Below are 19,037 nucleotides of genomic sequence, written 5' to 3' on the forward strand. Positions count from 1 at the left end.
AGATGCCCCAAACGATGCGCAAATTGCGCAATCAAAAGATCATAACCCGCGTTGCTTTTCGGGGCCAAAAGTCCGGCAGCGTTGGCCGACCGACAACCAGCTAATTGTTGTCGCCGAGGTGAGTAAGATGAGCGCCAACGACAACACAACAATACCTCCCTGAGCTGGTGGGGGACTGGTGATCGCGAATTAATGCACTGCTGCCGCACTCTGATAAGAGAGAAGCGTTGCCCGGGATGCCTCCTTGCCTTGATTTAATGAGAGCCTTAGGGGGGAGTGTAATGATCTGGTGCACCTCCTGCAGGCCCCAGGAAGTGACAGGTTGTGAAGCTAAGCCTAATGAATGAATGAATGGACCTCGGGGGGGTGCCGCGCCGCTGGGGATGCGCATTTCCGTGGAGGTCAAAACCATCGTCCAACATCATCATAATCATCTTTCAGCTCAGCTCGGTGAAGCCTTTAAAAAGTAAAAGGCACTGTGGGGGGGACGGTCGTCGAGTGGTGTGTTGACAAAGTGCGAAACAATCGCACTCGGGGTGGTGTGTGAAAGGGAGGAAGGCCAGAGGGGAGAGAATGGGTGACGATAATGAGCTGGGCGACTGCTCGAAGTGTATGGTATCATCGGGACGATCTTCTTTTTCTGCGAGCATCATCGCTGGAACGGATATTTAAACGATCCCCATTTGTAAACAATGTCACGATGATGGAGAGGATGGAGATGGATTCATCACGGCGCGCGCGCGCGCGCACGCTTATGTTGCACATTTTCGGCTGCTTAATTATGCGCACCGGAGATGTGCACTAGAGAAGAGGTGGAATCGCTCGGCGTTTGTCGAAAAATGAGCTACGGTCGCTCGTAGCTCGAGCCAGGTTTCGACACGTCCTGGCAGAACACTCCGCCAGCGGTGGTCCTATGTTGCGGTTGTAGCTTCAACGAATTGCTCAGCCCCGGGAGACGAATGTGTTGTGACAGATAGAGGTTTCTGTTCGGTGGTGTGAAACATAATGGAGGTTAGCTTCTGTGAAAAGTTCCTCAAGTTCCAAACAACGGACCAGTATTTTGGGTGGTGATTGTGAGTGGGTGACAGTGTGAAGTGGCCCCAAAGCGTACACTCTATCTGTCGATGCGCGATCGATCAGCGATAGAAGGTGTCTGGTTGGTTAGCGATGGACTTTATGGTGCTGCAGTCGCTCCTAAAGGTAAATCATAAATTAATCTTCATCCTCTCCGTGCTAAAGAGCAAGCCAGCGACTCCACGAACCTCGTCGAGGGTGGTGGAAAAGCATTAAAAGCTCCTCAAGATGCGCAGGAATCATAAAACGACCGAACGCGTCATCAATACACACACCGAGCGGCCTCAATCCACAACCATTCGGCCAGAAAAGAGTGTGTCAGGCCTGGCTCACTCCGTCGATCCTATCGCTGGTTCCGCCTTTTAGCGTATTGCGTCTTGGGGGCATTTAAATATGGCGCTCGTGGTCTCGTGCGCGAGAGAGTGAACGTGTCTGTGTGTCTGTGCCCCCTTTTTTGTTGTTGTTGTTGGAAGAAGAAAGATTGTGACGCGAAGGCTCCATCCCCCCCCCCCCCCCCAAGAGACGCCGTTTCTGCAAACGGCGGCTGTGGAGCGCGACCACGAGTTTGTGGCTCATTCGGGCACGGCCAGCAGCAGCCTCAATTCAACGAACTCCACGAGTAACACTGGCTCCCCCGCCTCGGTGCGGAAGAGAGAACGGAGTGTGGAGTGGTGGTGACCGACGGAAAACCGGTTTCTGCTCCAGAACGATCGCGACGCGTCTAATGGCATGGCGTAGTGTGGTTCGGTGGTCTCCCGGTGGACAGGGAGAAGAACGTCGACGACGTGCTCGACGACGATTGAGGAGAGGGTCCGTTGAGCCCCCTTTTGAGCCCGCGTGGAGCTGGCAGAAGGGCTCTACCAGAGACCAGAGATCTGACTTGTCTGACTGGCTGGCTCTTGTTGAGCTTGCGTCCATGTGTTTGTGACATGATCCAAGGGGTCTGACCTGGCAACGGCGACGACGACGAAGACGACGATCACCTCGTCCGGGGTCCCAGTACCAATGGAGCAGTGGAAAGATATCGAAAGCGAAGAAAAGAACAAAGACGCAACTGCGGAGAGCAGCGCGCCTGGAGGCGAAAGACACATCGTGCGGGCGCGCTCGCGAGCTGCGGGCGATCATCAACCCAGGAAGAGAACCTGGCCACAGAGCCATGGCGTACGCCGTACGATCGACGAAAAGAAAGTTTCGTAGGATTCATTTTGCGTTACCTCTGTCCGGGGGGAGAGGAGCAGTGTTGGAAGATGGGATTGGGCGAAAGGGGCATCTGGTGAACTGGCATCTCTCGCGGGGCCATTGGAAGCGATCGTGAACGACGTGCGCGACCTATCGAGATCATGGTCAAGAGTTGTTGAACTACTTTATGGCGTTCGGTCAGCAACACGTCTTGGTCCGGATTGCCATTACCTTTCAATCGTTTTGAGGTTACCTGGAGCACCGCTGTATGACTTGTATTCTTCATCATCTGAAGGATGGATGGACGGTCTCAAAACCATTACCAAAAAATTATCCAAAAATAGTGCAAGACAATCGTCGTCGTCTTTTGTTCTTGAGCTTCCTCGTCTTTAAATAGCAAAGCAGCATCCTTCTTCTAGCCGTGCGCGAGATGTTGTTCTTTTGCTAGAACAATCGATCGTTCGTTCGATGGCTCCGGGCATGCTTGTACCTATCGATCGTTTCGTGAAGATTTCATGCTTCAAGGGGAGCTGAAGAACATGAAGCGTAAAAAGGAGACCAGCAGAGAACACCACGGCTACAGGATGTTCACAGAGAGCCTAAGCTCTTCTTTCCCGTCGTTGAGACAAACAGGTATGCCGGGAGCTGGGTACAGACCGGGCAACCGGGCGGACGGACGAAGCGATCTTCGATCTTCATCATATGCCCCTCAGGACACACGACGCACTGCAGCACAGGTTGGGATGCTGAATGCGTGGTCGTTGTTGTGGATGACTATGATGATGATGATGATGACGATGACGATGGCACCGGTTATCGATTTCAAGTGTGGCCTCTTTCTTTCCCTCTCTCTCACACACTCCTTCTTGACCCTCACCCTCAATCGTCTTTCGTTTTTCTCCATTGAACTCCTTAGAAAGCGCTGTAGGCTTCCTGTGAATCCTACGCCGGCGACCCACACCGCGTGGCGACGGCACTCCAGGGAGAGATCTGGTGGCTCGTTTCAAGAATAACAAAAAAAAAAAAGCGATCGCACGACAATCCGCTGAGTATTCTGAGGAAGAAATGAGAGGGGGACACAAGAGAGAGAAGGGCAAAAAAAAAAGGAAACCAAGCAAGATCGTAAGAAGATCCCGGCTTCATTGAGAGAAGCGTATAGCCGAAGGAGCATGACACGAATGAAGTTTATTGCCGGGCAAGGAGCGAGCTGATGCTGCTGGTTAGGAGTAGAGGAGGAGAAGCAGCCCGGCCGGTTGTTGGAGGCTCTGTGTGACCGCAAACCCAGATGCCCTCAATCAGGCTACGGAGGGACGAACCCAAGGGAAGAGTACAGAGAACAGAGAAAGGCAAGGAAGTCCTGTAACCCGGTGGCTACAGAGCCACACTGCCACTGTGTTGGTGTGTACGGCATGCCAAAACGGATACTCTCCTTGGTTTTTTGGGCTTTCAGGTTTTGCTCGCTTCCTGTGACTACCGTGAGCCACACGGGGAGGAACAGTGTGGAGGGAACCGCATTACAAAGCAAAGACAGTAAAAGCCAGGAAAACAACACACAGGAGATGGATTCTGTGCCAGGACGGGTGTACGAGAGATGAGCAGAGAAGGGATAAGAGAAACGAAGAAAGGAGAGGCCACACTTCTCGCTACGCTGGAGCGATTTATTTGAATTTTATGTAGAACGACGACAACGATGACGATGGCCTGCGCGCGAGGACTGACCCCCGGGTGTCGAGCGGAAATGAAAGTTACTTCCTTCGAAGAAAAACAACTCATCTCGTCAAGAGAGCGAGAGGAAGAGATCGGCCAAAGACAAACAAAATATCTTATCGCCTTGGAAAAGAAGCACATCTTCATCAAGGGCGCAGGTTGTTGTGTGTGGTTTGGTCGCTGACAGGAGATGGCGTCCGTTTTTCAGCGCTTACAAGAACGATCACTTAATAATGAACGGACGACTACCAGCAAAAGGCGTTGGACACGGCGCTCTCTCACAAAAACGGTTGTCTAAATTAAACATAATAACGCATCTAGAACGTTATTACCGTCGTCCCCCCCCTGGTTTGGTCAGCTTATGAATGGAAACGGCAACATAAAAGCTGCCACATTAAACGTAACATTCGCTCACAAATCTGCCAAGAGCCGTGGTTCATTAATTTTAATTCATTTTTCAGCCATTCGCTCGAGACTCGCATTGCTACAGAGGACAGAGATTAGCGCCGTGTTCAAATAGGCGCAATGTACCGTGCACACTAAGTGCCGTTGTCGGTCGGCGATCTGTTACATAAATAATTCCGGGAGCCTGGATGTCAGAATTTGTCGGCAAAGTCAGCCGTCGTGCAGACCCTTCAGACCCAGTTGCGTGTGGTTGTTCGGGATCACGGGATCATAAAACGTAGAAGATGATTTTCCCGAACGGGGGAACGCTTGGGAGCTTCAGAGACACCGCTCCGGCTCGAAGCCAATCGTGGTTGCGTTTTGAAAAAAAGAACGGCAAAAGGTTGTGCCCTCGGTGTGCAAGAATCGCCACCAGAGTGATGCTCCTCAGCGTCCAGGCCAACCCAAAGTCGATCGCTACTTCTCAAGCAGTCTGCAGACGGACTACGCGGTGCCTCTGGACGCAGCTCCTCCAAACGAGCGGAAACGCGGCAAAAAATACGAATGAAATTTAAATGCGTAAACGATGAAATACATTTACACAAAATTAAAACCAAAGAACCCATCCAGTCTTCCAGCGCGAGAATCCATGGAGCAGAGATTGACGGCTCCATCCGCCCTGTGTTGTTGGCGCTTGCTTTACTCCCCTAACTACCGGCCCAACCTTTTGACTTCGTTCTGTCTCAAGCTCAAGTCAAGAGATGGGTTGTAATGGAGCCAGAATTAGCCCTGGCTGGCCTGTGCGCTCCAGAGCACAGGAAAGGGGCGCGCGCGCAGACATTAAAATAAAGAGTAATGCGCTGGGCTGCCTCTTGTGTGTTGGCTTAACGCTGCGGCCATAGTCTGGCAAGCTGGCAAATCTAGAATACATTCTGTGGGCCAGAACGGAAACACAAACACACACAGACAGACAGCGAACATAGAAGCAGTTAACGGTGGGGAGAAAGGGACGATAGCCGGACGTTTATGCTGATGTATGCGTAGATTGACCTTTTGGGAATTGACCTCCGACGTGGAAAAGGTTAGATCTGCTGCTTAGTGAACTTTTGTTTGAGGGCATAGACTTGTTGTAGAATGTTTTATAAAACCGATCGTTATATCGTGATTTGGAATGTAAAATACGTAAACAATATACACTACAGTATTTACTAGCTTTTTAATAACATTACTCTACCCCATGGCGGTCAATCAGTTGCCGAGTGAAATTCCCATACGGCCGCGGCCGCACTAGTTTCGTCACGATCTGCTCGAGATTCCCGAGTGGCTGAGCGAGGTCAGTACGCCCCTTGGCGACTTCCAACAACATGATCAGCCGTGCCCGTCATCTTAGAATCGACCGAGTCGTGAGCATCCAAATTGCCTAGCGGCCTCGACTGCGGGGCTTTCATTTTCGGGACCAGCATCATCAAGCTATACTCTTGATGAGACGTGTATGCAGACGCCGAGACGATTTGGCACAAGATTGGCATGAAGTTTCCGGTGGTGGTAAACTGGTTCGCTTTTGGGGCTTCGCTTAACTGCAGCGATTTACGCCGTTGGTGATCCTTTAATAGGTTTCGACGTGGAGCGCGTGAGCTGGTATATTCAACTTGGAGTAACCCTTTTGCCCCTGAGGACATCATGCGGCATCGCAAACTTCGTTCGTTCGTGAGCAGCGTTGGAGTTCCGCTTTTGCTACTGCTGCACTGAGCTGGGATTCCATCCACGTGAGGTCAATTAGCAGTACTAACGCCACGGTGCGCGGTGCGATGGCCACAAATCATCTTCGTCACTCGGTCTCGCGTCTGGAGACGCAATTAAAATCAATGACGTGAGACGAGCTGATGCTGCCTTCCTCAGGTAACTTCTAATGATTGCCTTGTTTTGGCTTCAGTTGGAGTTGCAGGCATAGATCACAATTAAAGGCGATTGAGACGGTTCAAAGTCTCCAGTTGTGTAGTGCCGCGCACCGCGCTGATTACATCCCAAAACGTATTCCAATCTAATGGTAGCATCTTGGCGAGCGTGCTCGATGCCGTGTAATTATAGAACCCCTCGCGCACGGCACCCCGTGGGCGTACGGCAGGCCTTCCCTCCACATCCGGTGGGCCTCTTCTTAGAGGAAGTTTTAGCCAGCAGCTAGTAGAACACTGAGATGCTTCTGAGCTCTGGGCTTAGAAGTCGCCTTCAATCGTCGAGGTGAGCAATAAGAGTTCAGTTCCGTCACGTCGTGGGATGAAGGTGTGTCATCACCGCCCAATGACACGCGATCGATGCTCCCCCATTCCATGATCAGCGAACGATCTACCGCTAGATGTTTGTTCTATTTGGAAGTAATTAATCTAGTTTACAACACAACAGAGCACACGACTAACGCATCGATAGCGTTGGATTCGTTTCGCACTTTCAGCGGCACGGGGAGCCCCCGCAACCTTCTAGCGCCGCGGAAGTAGAGATGGAAGAGAACGAGAAGTTGGTGTGTAGCCCATTCACGATGCCGAGGGGTTTGGTAGCCATTGAGCATTCAACTTCTCGGATCGGATATCGGAGTAATTTAATCTTTCCGGTCGCCAGCCAAGCGCGCTCCGGAATCGGATCGGACGCTGCTGGCGGAGAACGAGTTAATTAGGCACCGATTTCCAGCCCCCTCGGCTCACCTACCTGCCCGCGATTTAAAGTGCGGCAGCCCACATTATCGATCGATCGATCGAAGTCGATCAGCATCCGCAGTCGAAGCGGTGCTTTTGGCAGCAGCAACGGCAGCGGGAGTGTACCGTGGGCTGACCGGGAAACCTTGCTCGAAAGGGAAATTGATTCTTTCCGCCGCGATTCTTCCGTAAACGCGGTGTACCACCGTACCGGCCCCTGGATTCGGAGGAAACTCGAAAATGGTGCCTCTCGGATGTCGGAGATTCTTGGCGCAGCGGATTCCCCAATCCGTAGCGAATGCGATTAGTTTGCCTTCCAAGGGCTCACTGTGTCCGCCCGGCTGGCTGGATCATAGAGCACCACCAGGGGGTGGTCGCTTCAAATGCTAATAGGCGCACACGATCTTCCTCTTCTTGGTGGTTCCTCAATTCCAGCGAGTGCGCCATGGCCAGCCGTGCCAAATCTCATTAGGAATCTTGTTGTGGCCCGAAAGCCTCCACACTCGGGCTACGTTGTGCAAACTGGACAAACAAACAAAAATTACCCGGCCCGGGCGCGGAACTCTTGACCGTGGCCAACATCCGGCAAAACACGGGCGCAGATTCAATTGGGAACGCTTTGCTGGATTTTGGATTCGGTGTTCGGGCTCGTGAGGGCATCGCAGAGAATCGCAAACGCACCTCGAGCATAATGATAATCTCCAAAGAAGATGGTCCCCCACCTCCGGGATTGACTTGGTTCCCATCAGAGATTCAAATGAGCCGTCTATATCGAGCGGAGGATGATTGTGGACCTCGAGACACACACAGGAAGTTCGGTGATCGTTAGTGGCGCAGCTCATTCCCGAATCGCGCAGAATTCATGCATTGCCGGGGTTGGAACGGGAAAGAATTTTTGGTGTTGCCGAGATCGTCGGGCCTGAGATTCTGCTGGACTCGCTGGTCTACGTGTTCCGGTGAAAGGAGAAGAACCATTTCATTAGGCAAATTACAAGGCCAGCTCGATGGTGTCTTCCTGTTTCCAAAGCCGTTTCCAGCGACGACACGTATACCGTTTGTGGGTTCTTCCAGGATTTTTTCATGTTTGTGAACACGGTTTATGATTCAACAATCTTAAGTACGTTAGCTGTAGATTGTGAGAATGGTTCATAACATTTTGAGAGAAATCCTATTAGGCACTTCAGCTCACTATCAGTAAACTCCAGCGAGAGCATACCGAGAATGAATGACGGACGAGATACTTTAGTTAGCACTAAGCTATGATCAGCAACGTCGTTCATTCATCAGAACCCCTAATATCTGGCCCGGTTTTCATGGGATCTCCGCCTCCGTTCTTCGATCTCTTCTGCTCCTGCTCTCTCTCTCTCTCTCTCTCTCCATCCCTTTCGTGTTTCTCTTGCGCCGGTGAAACAGGAAGGCGCAGGTTCTCACGTTGACCCGTGGGCGTTCCCAGCCCCATTAAAGTCGAATAATTTTCGATAACTCTAATTTAATAACCATTCCTTCAGCCCGTACGAACGAACGCCGCGAGAACGAGAAGACCCTTGGGTCTCGCGTGACCCACGGAGGCGGTTGAAAGACGAGACGAACCAGATTAGACCCCGGTGCCCGCCAGTTATGTTGATCCAATATCCCCTCGTCTTTTGGTGCGTCGTGTGTAGGAAGCGTATCAAGACTTCTTCCTGTCGGCATAAAAGGACTCTCGTAGGGTAGCATAAAACAGAAACATAAACATTTGTAGCTCCCCCCCATCGGTGGACCAAAAAAAAAAGGAAAAACAAATTTAGATTGAGAATGTGTTTAGGACGAACACAAGGCAAGAGAAAGAGATAGAGAGAGAAACTGATAGCGGTGAACCAGTTTCTATTTATTCCTTTTTTACTACGCCAAGGATCAATCGGAAAGAACCGTTTCGGAACGCGGGACTACGCCGCGGCCCATCATAAATTACGATCGCGAGCCTCGTCCAGGAGCAGGAGATCCTTTTCTGGTGATTCCTTTTCTCCCTACGCTCTACTACGCGCGCCTTAAATCGTCCAATTTCCATCGTCGCCGAAGGACCGGCACATAAAATACGACGAAGCAGACGGTCGGTGAATTCCTGTTCGACCGCGATCGACCCACGCGCGCCCTCCAAGTGGTGTTAGGTCTGGACGCCCGGCCCGTCCGTCTGCCTGCTGCCGTTTGGTCCAGGTCAGGGTTCTGGAGAGTGGCGACGTGGTGCCGTTTCCTATAAATTATCGCACAAGTTAGATCCTTCTCTTCGCTTGATTAAGCAGCTTCGCTGGGATCTGACAGGTAGGTGCTCCGAACCTCCTCGCACGATCCACCGCTCGATCGCTTTTTGATCACCGGCGATCGACGATCGGCGTTGGAAGGGAACTTGAATTCCATCCAGCTTATCGTTTCATCTCAAGAGCGGCTAGGGTGCGCAGCATGATTATGCTGTGGATATGCGCTAAGCAGCTGCGTAGATCACCCTCCCTCCTCCCGAGACTGACGCCGAGGACCGTCCGAAGGAGCCGCAAATTCCAAGTGTGAAAACGTAATATCTCAATTGGGTTCGATACCACCACCACCGCGCCTCAGGGATCTCTCCAATTGACTGCAATTGACATCAATTGCGCCTACAAGGGACAGGCGCGCAGCACGGCCTCGTTTAGATGTACGCTAGAGTGTGACCAAGAGAGGTTTCTACGACGTGAAGTAGCGTGGACTAAACGGTTCTGGGAAACCTAATCCGGCTTACGACGACGTGGACGTCCACGGCTCTTGTGTGGCATACATTTTTGGGATCTGGTTCATTGCGTTCAGCCACTTGAAAGCGTACGCTCTTGAGTTTGGAGTATGCATTAGGGGGTGAACCTTTCGCAATGCTGTGAATGTTGAAGCTGCTGTCCAACCGAATCCCTCGCTGTGGCGTGTCCATCAAGGTCAGTTGCAAATCAGTGGACGTCGTCGACGTGCCGTTCTGTAGCACCATATGCACATCACGTACAGCCGTTCGCTGATCGTGTTGGAGAATGCAAAAGCTACGATCGTGCTGCATCATAATCTTTTCTAGCGACAGGAAATGTATCGAAGCATCCAGTTTGGATCCACTCCAGCAACCAGGATGTGCTATCGTTTATCATCTTACACTAGTCCGGTAGACGATCGTAAACCAAGAAGTGGTCCATCGCCGGTGGTAACATATGACGCTCTATCGGCACCTCATCATCACTCATATATCTAACCACATCTCGCTGCCATAAAGTGAGTCATAACTCAATCACTAGCACGGTCCTCCGGGCCGCCCGACTGAAAACCTGTGGGTGTGATGACGATTGTAGAAATGGAAGAAAGATGAACACGGAAAAGTTAACAATCGATCCAACCAACGATGGTCTGTTGAACGACCCACGAGTTCCCTTGCACACAGGGATAGGAGTTAGAAAACCAAATGCTCGTGTTTGTTTTTGACTGTAGCAACCGTGTAGATGAGGAAGCAAAAGAGTTGATTCCAGCGGGAGAAAAAAAAAACGGCGAACAATCGTACTCCATTCTTCATGGCGATCTCTCGCAGTCGCAACAGTCACTTGCTGCGCGGTCTGTAGACGAGAGATCCATGAAAAGCCATATCGTCGTGTATAGGGAGAGAGAAAGAAGCTGCAGACGGTGCAAAGAAGCAGCAACCACGGCGAACGAGTGTGTGTGTGGGTTCGTTCCAAAACAATCGACTCATTATGTCGACACTTGAAATGAATTATTCAAATTCTTCTCGTCACGCGTTCTCGCGCATCTTCGCGTCGTCGTCGAGCGTCTTTCTTTGCTTGCTCCTTCTCCTGGCTCTCGTCTCGACATGCTCGTCACGGCCGGCACATCTTGAAGTGTGCTTGTTGTGTGTTCTGGAACGCTGGAACTGTGATTGAAACATGGCGCTAGGGGGGGAGCCCACATATTTGCATATGATCGCGGTACCGGGGGAAGGTGCTCTTGCGCAATGAAAGTAAGAACAGCGCCGCAATCGATCTGCGACGGGAATGTCTCTGTGTCTTGAGAAAGTTTCCAACCGAGACCGCTAGGACTCGTTGGGAATGAAGTGATACTGTAACACAGTGGCCGGCCACCGTCGTCTCATGAACAACCGTGAACCTGAGAGCGCTGGGATCACAGCAAATCAAAGCTCCTCCCTGACATTCCAAGGTACCCGGGAAACCCCTGCATGTGTCTCTGCATGGTTCGTTGCGAAATTGTGCAGCCAGCTGGGACGCCGGTTATGACGACAATTCAACTTCACTTCGCGTCACGACGAACCGACAAATTCACCTTGTCCACCTGCCTTCCACAAGCGGAATAAAGGAGTTACCCGTTATATCCAGCTACTCAGCGGAAGAGTACTGTTTGCTAAAAGATTTCGAAACGAAGCGATATCCCCGTTCTTATATGGGCAAGGAAGATACACCAAATCACTTGACACATAAAATCATTTCCAGTGTCATGAGAGAGGCACAGGAGGTGAAGTGTACGTAGCATAAACCAGTCTGGCCGGCCATTGCGTCACCTAGAAAACCAATAAAAGCCAACGGCAGAGTCAAAAGGCGGTGAGAGAATGCTGATTGAATTGGTTGAACTTGGGGCCGGCCCTCACTACAGACCACAGCAGATAGTGGCCGCCCCTCCGTAGCATTACCGTCGCGCAATGCATGCCTGTCTAATTGTCTTACAGTCACCTCCAGGGCCAGCACCGGGTCGACTATTAAGTCTGTACCGTTACGGTCGCCTTACCAAACAATCTGCTTTAGCATACCTTGTGTCGCCAACGGAGGAGCGGAGCACTGTTGTCGACGGCGACAAATGATTACCGATGGTACTCGCCGCGAACGGGTTCGGTATCGATCGATGACGGAAGAATGTGTAGAATGTTCATGACCATTTCTGTCGGGTTCTTCGAGCACACTACTCGGCCAGTAGGAACCGCAACTTTCTGGTTCCGCACGTATCATAAAAAAGGGGTTTTCGCAATACGCAACAACCACATTTATAGGATTCTAGGCCAATAAATCTTCCGCATTGAGTGGCACTTGTTTATCCGCGTAGTTCCGAGTATCGTCGGCTCTCCAATCGAGACACAAAGAGATCGTGAAAGATTGACTAGGTTCGGATGGACGCCTCAAACTTTGCTCCTCAACAAAGAGATCTTTGTGTAGCGCCTGTTTGTTTATGCTATGCGCGGGGTAGTTTGCTGAAAATAGTAGTGCGCCGATGGGTGTTTATGCTCGATCATGCCGTTTACAGTAAACATCGGCTCCATCGACAGCTGCACGAGAGAACTAATGAACGTGGCGGTAAGTGACCTCCTGGAGAGATGATGCTAATTGCTTTGGCCCTAATGGATGCAATATGTCCGATCCTCCTCTCCTTCCGCTTTCATCTTGTTGCATTTTAATCCGATGCTTTACTACCGAATTGGCCCCAGAATTCGCGAGTGCAGGGCAACAAATGTCACTCAATGGCGCTCCCTTTTGTAGATCTCCCAGAGACTGTACAGTGTTTGACTCAACTGCCGGTATTCGCCCCCCACACGCAACGCAAAGTTCGTTGCACTAGCCCCGCGGGGGTTGGGAGGGCAACTCTGACCAGGCGCCGTCAACAGTAGCACTCTCGTTAATTGAAAGTCTACAGTCGCCTACCGGCCAAGTCTGGGTTGATGGGGCGTCTTACCACTCGTTAAAAGAGGAGCAAAAACGGTCGTCGCGATCGTGAGCCGCTGCCGACATTCCAACGGAACCCCTGTGTAGCGGGGAACGATCGCCAGTGAGATCATCATCGTCACCCCCCGATTTCGCGACGATAATTCTGACGACCACAATCGGGGACTATTGTGCGTTAAGACACTCTCTACGGTCCGGCATTGACTTAATCAAGCCCATTTTGCGGAACATGCCCTGTTTGGCCCGGACGAAATGATTCACGAATCCAACGGCGGTTTGGGGGGTGACTGGCGCTTTGGCTACCGGTCGTAAAAACGGACGTACGCTACTCAACCTCGATACCGCCGGTGGCCGGAGACACTGGTTCCACTTTCAATATCCCGCTAGCGGGTGGTGCGTTCTATGCCAAATTCAGGAAGTGGACGACTAGTTCTGGACCTTGTCCAAATGTGGCACCGGCACGCCGGGATATAAATATCCACCAACGCACGCACGCTTGTGGCGGTCAGCTGATGACAACGCAGGAATGTAAAACTAGGCCAGGTTTAGTGGTGACCTCCACCACCGCGCTGAATCCAAGGAAAAAGGTGGGAGAGTTTAGCGCCACCTTAGCGCGTACGTGGCCGATCTGGCAGCCCGTACTGTACCGCGATCAACCATTTCGAACCAAAAACGCACACAATAGCACAAGCTCCCTTTAACAAGATTATACAATTGTGTATTGCCCTCGGACGCTCGGTGGCGCAGATGTGCGCAAATGTCAGTAGGTGAGTGAAGGGGCACGATCTCCCGTAGCCGTCGTGCAAAGCAAAGACGGATAACCGGTGCAAAGGTGGATGCAATCCTGGCGTTGCGTTGCTCGTAGCTGCGCCATACACACAATTGCAAAGGTCGCTCGCTCGAGCGTGCGAGTTAGCTGTTGTACCGGCACGTGTACTGTGCAGTGTTCTACCGAGAACAAGTGAATGCCGTTGTGTGGTGGGGCGGCGGCTGCATATTCATGAAGAATGCACCCGTACGCGTTGTGTACATATTCAGCCCAGAGGAAGATGAACGTCTAGCAACTGCAACTTACACTCGAGGAGACACTCGATCTAAACCGTCAGGCCATGATCGCTGATCGTCGCTGTCTCGAGCCATGTGCATGCGATCCACGGCGTAACCGATACTGCAACCACCCGCAACGTGCGTCACTCAACCCTCGAGAACCAGAGTAGCTGCTGGTGCTCCACAGGTTTAATTCAGGTTCTTATGCTACACTCCACAGCTTACACTCGCTGCCACAGCACCAGCCTCCGATTCTGATATGTATCTTCCCCCTTTTACAGCACGCTAGACCGGATGGAACGGAGCGAGTGAGTGTGTGCGGTGTGAGACTTTATTTATTTATTTACTGATCCCGGCACCCGCGGTTGGACGGACGGAAAGGTAGTTCGGTTTGCGACCGCAGAAGAATGACGCTTGATGGAGATAATGTTTCACTTCATGATGATATGCAGTTACACAACTCAGCGCGAAGGAAGAGCGAATAGAGGCGTCCATCAAGAAGACCCACGATTCCCTGTTCTGCTTCCAAGCTTCCGCAACGGCCAACGGAACGCCAAGATTGTCGCTGGATGGTTCATGCTTCTTCTCCTGGCTGGGAAGTTGGAGCATTCAATGTTTGGAAGGAAAGAAGACAAACATGTAACCATAATGATGGGGGCCACAGACCCATAGACCACCCAGAGATGTCACGTCGGAGGAACCGTCTCCTGACCGAGGGTGGACCCCACACACGACCGGTCGGTGAATTGGTTCTCGTCTAATAGGCCAGTTTGTCGTCGGATTCCTGGGAGCTCTAGTTACACAATAGTCGCAATTGTAGCTGTCCCATAATTTTATTTGACTTTCAAACCGCCTTTATTATGATTGTTGTGGGTAGAGTGGGAATACCATCAGTTGGGTTGCTGCAGCTGACGATGATGATGATGATGATCATGATAATGGTGTGTTGATGATCGTACTATATCAACTCAGGGTGCTTTTTGTAGCACTCATTCCACAGATAGAAAGACCTTTGAAGTAAAAATGCTGGTACTTCCTGGGAACTTACGGTTCCTCCAACCGAGAGCTCGATCCCACGGTATCGCACAACCCAGCACGTCCTGGTAGACACACAGAGGAATCATCTCGCTAAGCCAACGTTTAAATGTGTTGTTTCCTGCTTCCAAAACAGGCGCAATGAAGCATCTCAATGCATCGATTGTGGTTTTGGCTAAAAATGGACACCGATCAAGCATCGCTAGCCACGCACGCACGCACGCACGCACGTAGCCTTCAGACGTCAGTGTTTGTCACGAGAATGTGGAACCATTTATCCGTTGATCCCTGTTACGGTGTCCCATTCGGTCACATTCCTGCGAATGCCGTCGTTGCTCACCGATTATGGGATGCTGTTTTGAGCTGATAAATGCCCTCACCTGACCATAGTCAGCCAGCCCGTGCGCCTTCGATCGCAGTGAATCTCCGGAATCAATGCTCACCCGGTTCTACCATAAACTCGGGGCTGCTGCTACCATAAGTGGCTCATTATTGTCGGCGATAATGCCATAAGTTAGGATATGGCGTAAGACGAACGCACACCCGATACCGCACGAAAACACCGTGTTGCACCGGGATTCATCTGTTGATCGGCTTCGCTTTGCTTCATGGCATGTGCAGCACTACGATACAGTTTCCGCAAGAACGCTAGCTAACCGCAGACTCTCGTCGGAGTTCGGTACCGTATGCTCCGTTCCTTCAACTTCGTGATCGCAAACACGGTATGAGAACCATCATCATCGTCGTCACGATCATCACATGCTGTACAGTTCAGTGGAAGAGACAGCGAGACAGAGCGAAAGAGAGAGGATGGTTTGTTTACATTTTGTCACTCCTTCGCGGTGCGGTGGAGTGTCGGTAGAGTTGGTGGCAATCGATGCCCGGGATGCAGCAGATGCACCACCGACATTGGCCCCTACCGAGGACCGGTTCCACCCCACTCCGGCCACCTCTCACGGGTTGGGTGGAACCGGTTAAAATAAGATTGTCAGCAGTCAGAGAGTACACGTTTGTGGAGCAACGATGCACACGCGTCTGCCGAGTAGTACCCCGGGGGAGGAGGGAACCGTAATGTGGTGTGCTTTCTTCGTTTGCACGCGACCGGCCACACACTCCTATAGCGGCAACTCCGCCATGCATCCTTCCCTAAGTATCCCACCTCGTCGGTTGTTTACGTCCGCGATCGTCGCGGCAAACACGTTTTCCTACTTTCGTTTGACTTTTGCGCTGTGTTCACGGCGGGTTTGGACTCGCGTAGTCGCGACTAGCGCTCTAGAAGTGACGTAGAGTGAGAAAGAGAGTGAGAGAGAGAGAGAGAGAGAGAGAGAGAGAGAGAGAGAGAGAAAGAGAGTCCACCCCTTCCAGACATAGTGGTCTTACTGCTAGTGATGTGCGCCCGTGAAGGTGTAACTTTGTTAGATTGGTTTTTGTAAGTTCCCCGTACCACGCGAACGTGTATGGTACACCCTCCACCGTGGGTCTTTGTTTGCCGTTCGGCAACGGAGGGCAAACGAAATGCAACGTCGACCCAACGATCGGCAGAAGGAGGAGAGAGACCCCGGCCATTGAAAAGCGGCGAAGCGGCTGCAAGCATAAAGCCCCGTTACACGTGATGGACCTTTTGCAAGCGCACCCTTCTGGAGAGCCCTCTATACTGACGCCTGCAGCAGTAAACGATTGCCTCAACTCAAGTCGCTCGCCCGCGAGTGCGAAATCGATTGCGGATCGATTGAACATAATTCCAAAATTAGCGAAACAATCGGTGCGAAGGCAGTTTAACGTGTCACTGTTAAAGGGCACAGTTTAGGCTGAGTGGAGCTCTCTTTCGTCGGTTCTGCTCCACTAGACACACAACACTGCTGTGAAGATGGAGCAAATAACGACGACGACGACCGAAGGCGAAGCAATGGGGCCTCCAATCGAGGCGAGCCCTCCAGTTTCCTTTCCTTCGACAGTTTAATTGACGTAGAAACGAGAGCAACAACGATCGACCTACGATCGCCGAACACGAGAGAGGAAGGGAGAACCGCGGCATTCGATTCCAGGTCGACGCGCGATGGTATTCCTTGGTCCCGGGTACCTTGGCGGGCCAGACAGCACATCCAATCGATTGATTGAGCGAGCTCGGGATGGCTCAGGGTTCTTCCACTCCGTGGATGGATAGAGTAATTTTGAAGATCACCTCTCGATGCAGCTGTTGCTGGCCGTTTGATGAATTGGAGGATCACAACAAATCTTCCACCGAACATCCTCTTTCCCGAAAATCCCAAAAGGAGAAGGTCAAATGGGAAAAGGTAAAATGGGCGAGCATTAAGCGAACCCCCTCTGCGACCGCATCCTGGGCTCATCGTCCGGTGGACATCATGATGGCTGCAACCAGTTGCAGTGTCGGTGTTTGTTCGAAACACCGTGGTCGCGTTTGATATACCTTCATCCCTCACTTCCTCCCTCCCGCTAGACTTTGTTTCCAATCACCGTCCCATTACCAGCACACCATGATTGATGCTGATCCCGATTCTGACAGCGATGGTAGCATGGCGCAGAGCATGGCCGACAGCCATTGTTGAAGCTCATCGCTACGCTGCGCACAAGACCCATGAATAGAGGATGTCTGAAATGAAGTGTTAATGCGCTATAAAATTAGATTAGATTGAAAAAGAACGTGCGTGCGTGCGTCTGTGCGTTCACGTGTGTGTTTGTGTAGACCGGCATGGTCCTTCCACAGAGAACGTGGAAGCGCCGCCTCAAACGGACACAAATGTATGCTGAATGCTGTGCTGCTGACTCGAGACGGGAGTTATATTATCGCCCAGCTCTATGTCATATCAAGGTTTCGTGTTTACTGCCTCTACAACGGACTTTTGGGAGATGTTATAAAATGTGAGGCTAGAATCAAAGGGCTCCAACGGTAGAAGAGGCCACAGAAGACTGGTGATGGTCGTGCTTTCGAAAAGATGCGTAACCGTTAGTGAGGCAGTGCCGGGGGAGAACCTTAATTTCTTTATGATACCGGTACTTTTATGATGAGAAGGCATTTTTAGAAGTCGAAGTCGTCCCGTGCTTCAGATCCACTGTGCCGTAATGTCATGATCATGACAAAAAAAGGCGATGATCGCGTAAACATGATCAGTGCCCAGCCATGGAAGACACCGGGTGCACCTGAGGGAACTGAATGGCATGGAAAGGCGCTCGCTCCGACAGTTCATTGATTTGGGACACAGTCACTTTCTCTCGCACCTCCTGGCATCTGGGTTTTACTCAATCGAAGAACCCAATCATCACAAGTGGCCTCAGTACGGTGCCTAAAGTCCATTAATCTTACATTTAGCATCCCACCGCTTAGCTTAGCTGATGGCAGAGCTAGCTCCCTCTCAAAAACGGTCTATTGCTCTACTTTGACACCTCCATCCGGTCAAGGGGCACGATTCCGGAAATTAAAATCCTACGCGCCCAACCTTCCCCGATGACGAACATCATTTTTGAGATGAGCATCAAGCATGATTCGTGTTTTTTTTTCCTGTTAGTTATTGTTGGTTTGTGCTGCAGACACTCCCGTTGGCCTTACGTCGCTAGTGCAGCTAATCCCACGGCGAAATGGTCTGGTGCCACTCGGGATCGTACTTTTGGGACGCACGTAGGAGCTGGCACAGACAAATGCTACTCCTCTTTTACATCCTCTTCCCGTCGCTTCGATCGAACGCGAACGCGATGAGCCGCATGGTGATGGATCGATTGGAACGGTGATGATCTCGGTGGAAGTATTTGTGGCGCGAAAGCGGATCGGCACGCGGAAGACAATTGGCCAGTAATTAGGTCGAAGTTAGTTGGAACAATGCTTCCCTAAGTACCTGTTTTTTTGGGAGTGAAAGGACCGTTGAAGGTTTTCCGGATACTGTTATGTTTAGAGCCGCAATCAAGGTGGTTTAGATTGTCAACCGATGAGCAGTTTGAAATGAGGAACATACCACAAAAAGAAGATTTTAAAGATTTTATCGGTTCAGACTCACTCTTGGCTGCGATCTGCGTCACTGTGGCTTGTCTGTTGATATCACTTTACACAATATTCAAAACCCTTAACCAGCACAGAAAAAAATATTCTTTTGAAACCACCATCGACTGGACACAACACTTGAAGCTGATTTCTCTTTTTGCTGTCGAAGCTTACTATGTCTTTTTTCTAACTCACTAACTTCTACAATCCTGCCGAGGATACTAGATGGTTGCCATCGAT

The 19,037-nt window shown here is 51.1% G+C and overlaps 1 protein-coding gene across 3 annotated transcripts in view; it reads left to right on the forward strand.

The window, feature by feature from the left end:
• The window catches only part of LOC126581435 (signal-induced proliferation-associated 1-like protein 1), a 69,629-nt gene that overhangs the window by 43,452 nt on the left and 7,140 nt on the right, over positions 1-19,037 (forward strand). The gene's annotated exons all lie outside the window — the stretch shown is intronic.

The sequence above is a fragment of the Anopheles aquasalis genome, chromosome 2 (assembly GCF_943734665.1).
Source record: "Anopheles aquasalis chromosome 2, idAnoAquaMG_Q_19, whole genome shotgun sequence".
In the NCBI taxonomy this organism is placed as follows: Eukaryota; Metazoa; Arthropoda; class Insecta; order Diptera; family Culicidae; genus Anopheles; species Anopheles aquasalis.